An 11,825-nucleotide genomic window follows, 5' to 3' on the forward strand; every position below is an offset into this window, starting at 1 on the left:
CAGTCCAGCAATGGGTCATGCTGGGCTGTGTTGTTCCACAAATGTTAGCGTGTCAAAGTGCTGACCACTGACGCCACTCTTTCACTTTGAACCGCATGCCTCTGTAGAACCACACAGTCCAGCAATGGGTCATGCTGGGCTGTGTTGTTCCACAAATGTTAGCGTGTCAAAGTGCTGACCACTGACGCCACTCTTTCACTTTGAACCGCATGCCTCTGTAGAACCACACAGTCCAGCAATGGGTCATGCTGGGCTGTGTTATTCCACAAATTTTTAGTGAAAAGAAATGAACATGAGTTTAGTGTGTCTTTACTTTAATATACTTTTTTTTCTTTTCCCCACAGATATCTATATACACAAGAAAAGAATGTAAAGAAGAACAAACTACTTTTTGGTTTTAATTAACTTTCAAACTTTATTAAAAAATTTTCTTCAATAAACTTTTAAAAATAGAAGTTTCCTGTGGTTTTTATTAAAATTTGTAATGCATTTGAATTGTACGTAAGTAGATTGCCCAGGGAACATCAAGGGAACTGTCTCTTCACATCCACACCACTTAGGAAGGATACACCGGAAGACCTGTGGAAGAGAACAGTATGAGCTTCCAGATATGGGTAATAGTGTCACCCTGGGACTGGAAAGAAGAGGTACATACAGTCCACACAACACAAGCGGGGAACAGTGGGTCCAAATGCAAACCTCCGCCACTCGCGTCACTACACATCCAAACATTCCCTAGCATTGCTGTTTCAGGGAATGTTTGGATGTGCAGTCTTGCAAATGCCGGAGGGCTGCACTTTGGACATGCCGGGGTGATTTTGGACAAGGGAGTTTTGGTCAATACATCTCACCTGAGGGGGGTTGTCTGCTACATGGCGGAGGGTCAGGTCCACATCACCAGTAGGGTCACCCATGGAACATCAGGTGAAATGTCGTGTCTCCTCACATCCACGCCACTTGGGAAGATACATCGCAGGACCTGTGGAAGAGAACAGTTTGAGCATCCAGATATGGGTGATAGTGTCACCCTGGGGCTGGAAAAAAAGGTACATACAACAGTCCACACAACACAAGCGGGTTGCAGCGGCCCAAATGCAACCCTCCTGCACTTGCATCACTACACATCCAAACATTCCCTAGCATTGCTGTTTCAGGGAATGTTTGGATGTGCAGTCTTGCAAATGCCGGAGGGCTGCACTTTGGACATGCCGGGGTGATTTTGGACAAGGGAGTTTTGGTCAATACATCTCACCTGAGGGGGGTTGTCTGCTACATGGCAGAGGGTCAGGTCCACATCACCAGTAGGGTCACCCATGGAACATCAGGTGAAATGTCGTGTCTCCTCACATCCACGCCACTTGGGAAGATACATCGCAGGACCTGTGGAAGAGAAAAGTTTGAGCATCCAGATATGGGTGATAGTGTCACCCTGGGGCTGAAAAAAGAGGTACATACAACAGTCCACACAACACAAGCGGGTTGCAGCGGCCCAAATGCAACCCTCCTGCACTTGCATCACTACACATCCAAACATTCCCTAGCATTGCTGTTTCAGGGAATGTTTGGATGTGCAGTCTTGCAAATGCCGGAGGGCTGCACTTTGGACATGCCGGGGTGATTTTGGACAAGGGAGTTTTGGGCAATACATCTCACCTGAGGGGGGGTTGTCTGCTACATGGCGGAGGGTCAGGTCCACATCACCAGTAGGGTCACCCATGGAACATCAGGTGAAATGTCGTGTCTCCTCACATCCACGCCACTTGGGAAGATACATCGCAGGACCTGTGGAAGAGAAAAGTTTGAGCATCCAGATATGGGTGATAGTGTCACCCTGGGGCTGAAAAAAGAGGTACATACAACAGTCCACACAACACAAGCGTGTTGCAGCGGCCCAAATGCAACCCTCCTGCACTTGCATCACTACACATCCAAACTAGAGATGAGCGCCTGAAATTTTTCGGGTTTTGTGTTTTGGTTTTGGGTTCGGTTCCGCGGCCGTGTTTTGGGTTCGAACGCGTTTTGGCAAAACCTCACCGAATTATTTTTGTCGGATTCGGGTGTGTTTTGGATTCGGGTGTTTTTTTCCAAAAACACTAAAAAACAGCTTAAATCATAGAATTTGGGGGTCATTTTGATCCCAAAGTATTATTAACCTCAAAAACCATAATTTACACTCATTTTCAGTCTATTCTGAATACCTCACACCTCACAATATTATTTTTAGTCCTAAAATTTGCACCGAGGTCGCTGTGTGAGTAAGATAAGCGACCCTAGTGGCCGACACAAACACCGGGCCCATCTAGGAGTGGCACTGCAGTGTCACGCAGGATGTCCCTTCCAAAAAACCCTCCCCAAACAGCACATGACGCAAAGAAAAAAAGAGGCGCAATGAGGTAGCTGTGTGAGTAAGATTAGCGACCCTAGTGGCCGACACAAACACCGGGCCCATCTAGGAGTGGCACTGCAGTGTCACGCAGGATGGCCCTTCCAAAAAACCCTCCCCAAACAGCACATGACGCAAAGAAAAAAAGAGGCGCAATGAGGTAGCTGACTGTGTGAGTAAGATTAGCGACCCTAGTGGCCGACACAAACACCGGGCCCATCTAGGAGTGGCACTGCAGTGTCACGCAGGATGTCCCTTCCAAAAAACCCTCCCCAAACAGCACATGACGCAAAGAAAAAAAGAGGCGCAATGAGGTAGCTGTGTGAGTAAGATTAGCGACCCTAGTGGCCGACACAAACACCGGGCCCATCTAGGAGTGGCACTGCAGTGTCACGCAGGATGTCCCTTCCAAAAAACCCTCCCCAAACAGCACATGACGCAAAGAAAAAAAGAGGCGCAATGAGGTAGCTGTGTGAGTAAGATTAGCGACCCTAGTGGCCGACACAAACACCGGGCACATCTAGGAGTGGCACTGCAGTGTCACGCAGGATGTCCCTTCCAAAAAACCCTCCCCAAACAGCACATGACGCAAAGAAAAAAAGAGGCGCAATGAGGTAGCTGTGTGAGTAAGATTAGCGACCCTAGTGGCCGACACAAACACCGGGCCCATCTAGGAGTGGCACTGCAGTGTCACGCAGGATGTCCCTTCCAAAAAACCCTCCCCAAACAGCACATGACGCAAAGAAAAAAAGAGGCGCAATGAGGTAGCTGACTGTGTGAGTAAGATTAGCGACCCTAGTGGCCGACACAAACACCGGGCCCATCTAGGAGTGGCACTGCAGTGTCACGCAGGATGTCCCTTCCAAAAAACCCTCCCCAATCAGCACATGATGCAAAGAAAAAGAAAAGAAAAAAGAGGTGCAAGATGGAATTGTCCTTGGGCCCTCCCACCCACCCTTATGTTGTATAAACAAAACAGGACATGCACACTTTAACCAACCCATCATTTCAGTGACAGGGTCTGCCACACGACTGTGACTGATATGACGGGTTGGTTTGGACCCCCCCAAAAAAAGAAGCAATTAATCTCTCCTTGCACAAACTGGCTCTACAGAGGCAAGATGTTCACCTCATCTTCACCCTCCGATATATCACCGTGTACATCCCCCTCCTCACAGATTATCAATTCGTCCCCACTGGAATCCACCATCTCAGCTCCCTGTGTACTTTGTGGAGGCAATTGCTGCTGGTCAATGTCTCCGCGGAGGAATTGATTATAATTCATTTTAATGAACATCATCTTCTCCACATTTTCTGGATGTAACCTCGTACGCCGATTGCTGACAAGGTGAGCGGCGGCACTAAACACTCTTTCGGAGTACACACTTGTGGGAGGGCAACTTAGGTAGAATAAAGCCAGTTTGTGCAAGGGCCTCCAAATTGCCTCTTTTTCCTGCCAGTATAAGTACGGACTGTGTGACGTGCCTACTTGGATGCGGTCACTCATATAATCCTCCACCATTCTATCAATGTTGAGAGAATCATATGCAGTGACAGTAGACGACATGTCCGTAATCGTTGTCAGGTCCTTCAGTCCGGACCAGATGTCAGCATCAGCAGTCGCTCCAGACTGCCCTGCATCACCGCCAGCGGGTGGGCTCGGAATTCTGAGCCTTTTCCTCGCACCCCCAGTTGCGGGAGAATGTGAAGGAGGAGATGTTGACAGGTCGCGTTCCGCTTGACTTGACAATTTTGTCACCAGCAGGTCTTTCAACCCCAGCAGACCTGTGTCTGCCGGAAAGAGAGATCCAAGGTAGGCTTTAAATCTAGGATCGAGCACGGTGGCCAAAATGTAGTGCTCTGATTTCAACAGATTGACCACCCGTGAATCCTTGTTAAGCGAATTAAGGGCTGCATCCACAAGTCCCACATGCCTAGCGGAATCGCTCCCTTTTAGCTCCTTCTTCAATGCCTCCAGCTTCTTCTGCAAAAGCCTGATGAGGGGAATGACCTGACTCAGGCTGGCAGTGTCTGAACTGACTTCACGTGTGGCAAGTTCAAAGGGCATCAGAACCTTGCACAACGTTGAAATCATTCTCCACTGCACTTGAGACAGGTGCATTCCATCTCCTATATCGTGCTCAATTGTATAGGCTTGAATGGCCTTTTGCTGCTCCTCCAACCTCTGAAGCATATAGAGGGTTGAATTCCACCTCGTTACCACTTCTTGCTTCAGATGATGGCAGGGCAGGTTCAGTAGTTTTTGGTGGTGCTCCAGTCTTCTGTACGTGGTGCCTGTACGCCGAAAGTGTCCCGCAATTTTTCTGGCCACCGACAGCATCTCTTGCACGCCCCTGTCGTTTTTTTAAAAATTCTGCACCACCAAATTCAAGGTATGTGCAAAACATGGGACGTGCTGGAATTTGCCCATATTTAATGCACACACAATATTGCTGGCGTTGTCCGATGCCACAAATCCACAGGAGAGTCCAATTGGGGTAAGCCATTCCGCGATGATCTTCCTCAGTTGCCGTAAGAGGTTTTCAGCTGTGTGCGTATTCTGGAAAGCGGTGATACAAAGCGTAGCCTGCCTAGGAAAGAGTTGGCGTTTGCGAGATGCTGCTACTGGTGCCGCCGCTGCTGTTCTTGCGGCGGGAGTCCATACATCTACCCAGTGGGCTGTCACAGTCATATAGTCCTGACCCTGCCCTGCTCCACTTGTCCACATGTCCGTGGTTAAGTGGACATTGGGTACAACTGCATTTTTTAGGAGACTGGTGAGTCTTTTTCTGACGTCCGTGTACATTCTCGGTATCGCCTGCCTAGAGAAGTGGAACCTAGATGGTATTTGGTAACGGGGGCACACTGCCTCAATAAATTGTCTAGTTCCCTGTGAACTAACGGCGGATACCGGACGCACGTCTAACACCAACATAGTTGTCAAGGACTCAGTTATCCGCTTTGCAGTAGGATGACTGCTGTGATATTTCATCTTCCTCGCAAAGGACTGTTGAACAGTCAATTGCTTACTGGAAGTAGTACAAGTGGGCTTACGACTTCCCCTCTGGGATGACCATCGACAAACAGCGGCAACAACAGCAGCGCCAGCAGCAGTAGGCATTACACGCAAGGATGCATCGGAGGAATCCCAGGCAGGAGAGGACTCGTCAGACTTGCCAGTGACATGGCCTGCAGGACTATTGGCATTCCTGGGGAAGGAGGAAATTGACACTGAGGGAGTTGGTGGGGTGGTTTGCGTGAGCTTGGTTACAAGAGGAAGGGATTTACTGGTCAGTGGACTGCTTCCGCTGTCACCCAAAGTTTTTGAACTTGTCACTGACTTATTATGAATGCGCTGCAGGTGACGTATAAGGGAGGATGTTCCGAGGTGGTTAACGTCCTTACCCCTACTTATTACAGCTTGACAAAGGGAACACACGGCTTGACACCTGTTGTCCGCATTTCTGGTGAAATACCTCCACACCGAAGAGCTGATTTTTTTGGTATTTTCACCTGGCATGTCAACGGCCATATTCCTCCCACGGACAACAGGTGTCTCCCCGGGTGCCTGACTTAGACAAACCACCTCACCATCAGAATCCTCCTGGTCAATTTCCTCCCCAGCGCCAGCAACACCCATATCCTCCTCATCCTGGTGTACTTCAACACTGACATCTTCAATCTGACTATCAGGAACTGGACTGCGGGTGCTCCTTCCAGCACTTGCAGGGGGCGTGCAAATGGTGGAAGGCGCATGCTCTTCACGTCCAGTGTTGGGAAGGTCAGGCATCGCAACCGACACAATTGGACTCTCCTTGTGGATTTGGGATTTCAAAGAACGCACAGTTCTTTGCGGTGCTTTTGCCAGCTTGAGTCTTTTCAGTTTTCTAGCGAGAGGCTGAGTGCTTCCATCCTCATGTGAAGCTGAACCACTAGCCATGAACATAGGCCAGGGCCTCAGCCGTTCCTTGCCACTCCGTGTGGTAAATGGCATATTGGCAAGTTTACGCTTCTCCTCCGACAATTTTATTTTAGGTTTTGGAGTCCTTTTTTTACTGATATTTGGTGTTTTGGTTTTGACATGCTCTGTACTATGCCATTGGGCATCGGCCTTGGCAGACGACGTTGCTGGCATTTCATCGTCTCGGCCATGACTAGTGGCAGCAGCTTCAGCACGAGGTGGAAGTGGATCTTGATCTTTCCCTAATTTTGGAACCTCAACATTTTTGTTCTCCATATTTTAATAGGCACAACTAAAAGGCACCTCAGGTAAACAATGGAGATGGATGGATTGGATACTAGTATACAATTATGGACGGGCTGCCGAGTGCCGACACAGAGGTAGCCACAGCCGTGAACTACCGCACTGTACTGTGTCTGCTGCTAATATATAGACTGGTTGATAAAGAGATAGTATACTCGTAACTAGTATGTATGTATAAAGAAAGAAAAAAAAACCACGGTTAGGTCACTGGTATATACAATTATGGACGGGCTGCCGAGTGCCGACACAGAGGTAGCCACAGCCGTGAACTACCGCACTGTACTGTGTCTGCTGCTAATATATAGACTGGTTGATAAAGAGATAGTATACTCGTAACTAGTATGTATGTATAAAGAAAGAAAAAAAAACCACGGTTAGGTCACTGGTATATACAATTATGGACGGGCTGCCGAGTGCCGACACAGAGGTAGCCACAGCCGTGAACTACCGCACTGTACTGTGTCTGCTGCTAATATATAGACTGGTTGATAAAGAGATAGTATACTCGTAACTAGTATGTATGTATAAAGAAAGAAAAAAAAAACCACGGTTAGGTGGTATATACAATTATGGACGGGCTGCCGAGTGCCGACACAGAGGTAGCCACAGCCGTGAACTACCGCACTGTACTGTGTCTGCTGCTAATATATAGACTGGTTGATAAAGAGATAGTATACTCGTAACTAGTATGTATGTATAAAGAAAGAAAAAAAAACCACGGTTAGGTGGTATATACAATTATGGACGGGCTGCCGAGTGCCGACACAGAGGTAGCCACAGCCGTGAACTACCGCACTGTACTGTGTCTGCTGCTAATATATAGACTGGTTGATAAAGAGATAGTATACTCGTAACTAGTATGTATGTATAAAGAAAGAAAAAAAAACCACGGTTAGGTCACTGGTATATACAATTATGGACGGGCTGCCGAGTGCCGACACAGAGGTAGCCACAGCCGTGAACTACCGCACTGTACTGTGTCTGCTGCTAATATATAGACTGGTTGATAAAGAGATAGTATACTCGTAACTAGTATGTATGTATAAAGAAAGAAAAAAAAACCACGGTTAGGTGGTATATACAATTATGGACGGGCTGCCGAGTGCCGACACAGAGGTAGCCACAGCCGTGAACTACCGCACTGTACTGTGTCTGCTGCTAATATATAGACTGGTTGATAAAGAGATAGTATACTCGTAACTAGTATGTATGTATAAAGAAAGAAAAAAAAACCACGGTTAGGTCACTGGTATATACAATTATGGACGGGCTGCCGAGTGCCGACACAGAGGTAGCCACAGCCGTGAACTACCGCACTGTACTGTGTCTGCTGCTAATATATAGACTGGTTGATAAAGAGATAGTATACTCGTAACTAGTATGTATGTATAAAGAAAGAAAAAAAAACCACGGTTAGGTCACTGGTATATACAATTATGGACGGGCTGCCGAGTGCCGACACAGAGGTAGCCACAGCCGTGAACTACCGCACTGTACTGTGTCTGCTGCTAATATATAGACTGGTTGATAAAGAGATAGTATACTCGTAACTAGTATGTATGTATAAAGAAAGAAAAAAAAAAACACGGTTAGGTGGTATATACAATTATGGACGGGCTGCCGAGTGCCGACACAGAGGTAGCCACAGCCGTGAACTACCGCACTGTACTGTGTCTGCTGCTAATATATAGACTGGTTGATAAAGAGATAGTATACTCGTAACTAGTATGTATGTATAAAGAAAGAAAAAAAAACCACGGTTAGGTGGTATATACAATTATGGACGGGCTGCCGAGTGCCGACACAGAGGTAGCCACAGCCGTGAACTACCGCACTGTACTGTGTCTGCTGCTAATATATAGACTGGTTGATAAAGAGATAGTATACTCGTAACTAGTATGTATGTATAAAGAAAGAAAAAAAAACCACGGTTAGGTGGTATATACAATTATGGACGGGCTGCCGAGTGCCGACACAGAGGTAGCCACAGCCGTGAACTACCGCACTGTACTGTGTCTGCTGCTAATATATAGACTGGTTGATAAAGAGATAGTATACTCGTAACTAGTATGTATGTATAAAGAAAGAAAAAAAAACCACGGTTAGGTCACTGGTATATACAATTATGGACGGGCTGCCGAGTGCCGACACAGAGGTAGCCACAGCCGTGAACTACCGCACTGTACTGTGTCTGCTGCTAATATATAGACTGGTTGATAAAGAGATAGTATACTCGTAACTAGTATGTATGTATAAAGAAAGAAAAAAAAACCACGGTTAGGTTTTATATACAATTATGGACGGGCTGCCGAGTGCCGACACAGAGGTAGCCACAGCCGTGAACTACCGCACTGTACTGTGTCTGCTGCTAATATATAGACTGGTTGATAAAGAGATAGTATACTCGTAACTAGTATGTATGTATAAAGAAAGAAAAAAAAACCACGGTTAGGTGGTATATACAATTATGGACGGGCTGCCGAGTGCCGACACAGAGGTAGCCACAGCCGTGAACTACCGCACTGTACTGTGTCTGCTGCTAATATATAGACTGGTTGATAAAGAGATAGTATACTCGTAACTAGTATGTATGTATAAAGAAAGAAAAAAAAACCACGGTTAGGTCACTGGTATATACAATTATGGACGGGCTGCCGAGTGCCGACACAGAGGTAGCCACAGCCGTGAACTACCGCACTGTACTGTGTCTGCTGCTAATATAGACTGGTTGATAAAGAGATAGTATACTACTAATATTATATACTGGTGGTCAGGTCACTGGTCACTAGTCACACTGGCAGTGGCACTCCTGCAGCAAAAGTGTGCACTGTTTAATTTTAATATAATATTATGTACTCCTGGCTCCTGCTATAACCTATAACTGGCACTGCAGTAGTGCTCCCCAGTCTCCCCCACAATTATAAGCTGTGTGAGCTGAGCAGTCAGACAGATATATAATATATATAGATGATGCAGCACACTGGCCTGAGCCTGAGCAGTGCACACAGATATGGTATGTATGTGACTGAGTCACTGTGTGCTGTGTATCGCTTTTTTCAGGCAGAGAACGGATTATAAATAAAAGTGGTGGTCACTGGTCACTATCAGCAAAACTCTGCACTGTACACTACTGAGTACTCCTAATGCTCCCCAAAATTAGTAAATCAAGTGTCTAAACGGAGAGGACGCCAGCCACGTCCTCTCCCTATCAATCTCAATGCACGTGTGAAAATGGCCGCGACGCGCGGCTCCTTATATAGAATCCGAGTCTCGCGATAGAATCCGAGCCTCGCGAGAATCCGACAGCGTCATGATGACGTTCGGGCGCGCTCGGGTTAACCGAGCAAGGCGGGAAGATCCGAGTCGCTCGGACCCGTGAAAAAAAACATGAAGTTCTGGCGGGTTCGGATTCAGAGAAACCGAACCCGCTCATCTCTAATCCAAACATTCCCTAGCATTGCTGTTTCAGGGAATGTTTGGATGTGCAGTCTTGCAAATGCCGGAGGGCTGCACTTTGGACATGCCGGGGTGATTTTGGAAAAGGGAGTTTTGGGCAATACATCTCACCTGAGGGGGGGTTGTCTGCTACATGGCGGAGGGTCAGGTCCACATCACCAGTAGGTTCACCCATGGTAGAGTTGGATAAAAGGATCAAATATTTGCGGGAACCCAACAACAGGATAAAACGGGGTAACGAACTGTACAAACATGGCCTGGGGATATACATCAACAGGATGTAAAACTCTGAAATACATAAATGAAGAGGTTTTTTTAAAAATATTCCAATGTCAGTTTACACGATAATACAAATGTCAGTATACTCACAGGCAACTGCAAAATAATTTTGGATCAATGTCCGCCGGGAATCCTCTCCTTCGTCCATACCCACCGGTAGAGCAGAAGACCGGTTCCCGCGTCGGAAAGCACTGCGACGAAGAGTCACCGGCAAACGGTTTGCGACACATATGTTGTGTAAAATACAACATGCATTTACCATGCCGCAAACCTTCGACGGTGAGTACAAAAGAGCACCGCCGGAAGTGTCTAAACATCGAAACCGGCTTTTAAGTACACCGAAGCCACGCTCAATTACTCCCCTCGATGCAATGTGTGTCTCTTGGTAACGTTTTTCTGCTCTACCAACAGGATTAGACAATTGGGTCAACAGCCACGGTTTGTTTGGATAACCCGCATCGCCTATAGAAAATATAAAAAAAATGTTAGGTACTTGTAAAAAATAATAAAAAATAATAATAATAAAATAATAAAAAAATAAAAAAATGAAAATACATACCTAACAGCCAGCCACCAGGCATGTTTCCTGTTTCAAACTTGTCAAACAGCGATGACTGGCTTAGGATGAAGGAGTCGTGAGATGATCCAGGAAATCCCACAAAAATGTTCAAAAATCTCATGTTTACATCACAGACCGTCTGCACGTTCAGGGAATGGAACTGTTTTCGGTTCCGAAAACATTCCTCTGAATTCCGTGGCGGTCTGATCTGCACGTGGGTACAGTCAATCGCGCCCAGCACATTGGGAAATTTGTATTTGTTGAAAAAGCCTAATTTGATCTCACGACATTCGCTGTCCGTCTCTGGAAATGTGATGTACTGGATCGTCAATTTGCGGAAAGCCCTAATGACCTGGGTTATACAGCGCGACAGTGTCGACTGTGAAAAACCGCATGTTTGAGACAGTGTAGGCTGGAATGTGCCTGACGCCAAAAAATGTAACGTCCCCAGCAGTTTCTGAAAACCGCTGATTGCACGATTTGTCCGTGCCCGAGGTTCCAAGTCGGCCTCCAACAGAGCGTACAGCGAATATATGTCGCGAGTCGATAAGCGATAATTTTGTATCACCTCGAACTCGCTGAGATCCTCCAGTTCACGCCTAGTGCGATACTGGCGTGGACGTGGAAATGAAACCCGCAATACTGGCTCACCCAATGCAGACATTTGCTGACCTGGATCCTGATGTTCATCAGCACTTTCTTCCTCCATCATGCTTGCAGCCAGCATGAACATCACAATCTGGTCAGAAAAAGGCTCCATCATTGTAGTCAGTACAAAAATAGGAATGTGTTTTAAAACGCAGGAATTTTCCTAAAAAAACGATTCCACAGAGCTGACTGTAAAATGGCTCCTTCTCCCTGTAGTCTCAAACCTGGGAGTGAGG

General features: G+C 46.7%; 2 long non-coding RNA genes across 2 annotated transcripts; both read right to left on the bottom strand.

Annotated features, from left to right (window-relative positions):
• Positions 1 to 434: 434 nt before the first annotated feature.
• Positions 435 to 1,782, bottom strand: LOC134911201 (uncharacterized). Its single transcript, XR_010176399.1, has 4 exons — positions 1,654 to 1,782; positions 1,253 to 1,380; positions 852 to 979; positions 435 to 579 (listed from the first exon to the last, which is right to left on the bottom strand). It is a non-coding gene; the product is annotated as an uncharacterized LOC134911201 (long non-coding RNA).
• An 8,422-nt stretch (positions 1,783 to 10,204) lies between these two features.
• Positions 10,205 to 11,221, bottom strand: LOC134911202 (uncharacterized). The gene is made up of 3 exons (XR_010176400.1): positions 10,942 to 11,221; positions 10,473 to 10,844; positions 10,205 to 10,391 (listed from the first exon to the last, which is right to left on the bottom strand). It is a non-coding gene; the product is annotated as an uncharacterized LOC134911202 (long non-coding RNA).
• Positions 11,222 to 11,825: the final 604 nt, after the last annotated feature.

The sequence above is a fragment of the Pseudophryne corroboree genome, chromosome 4, assembly GCF_028390025.1.
Source record: "Pseudophryne corroboree isolate aPseCor3 chromosome 4, aPseCor3.hap2, whole genome shotgun sequence".
In the NCBI taxonomy this organism is placed as follows: Eukaryota; Metazoa; Chordata; class Amphibia; order Anura; family Myobatrachidae; genus Pseudophryne; species Pseudophryne corroboree.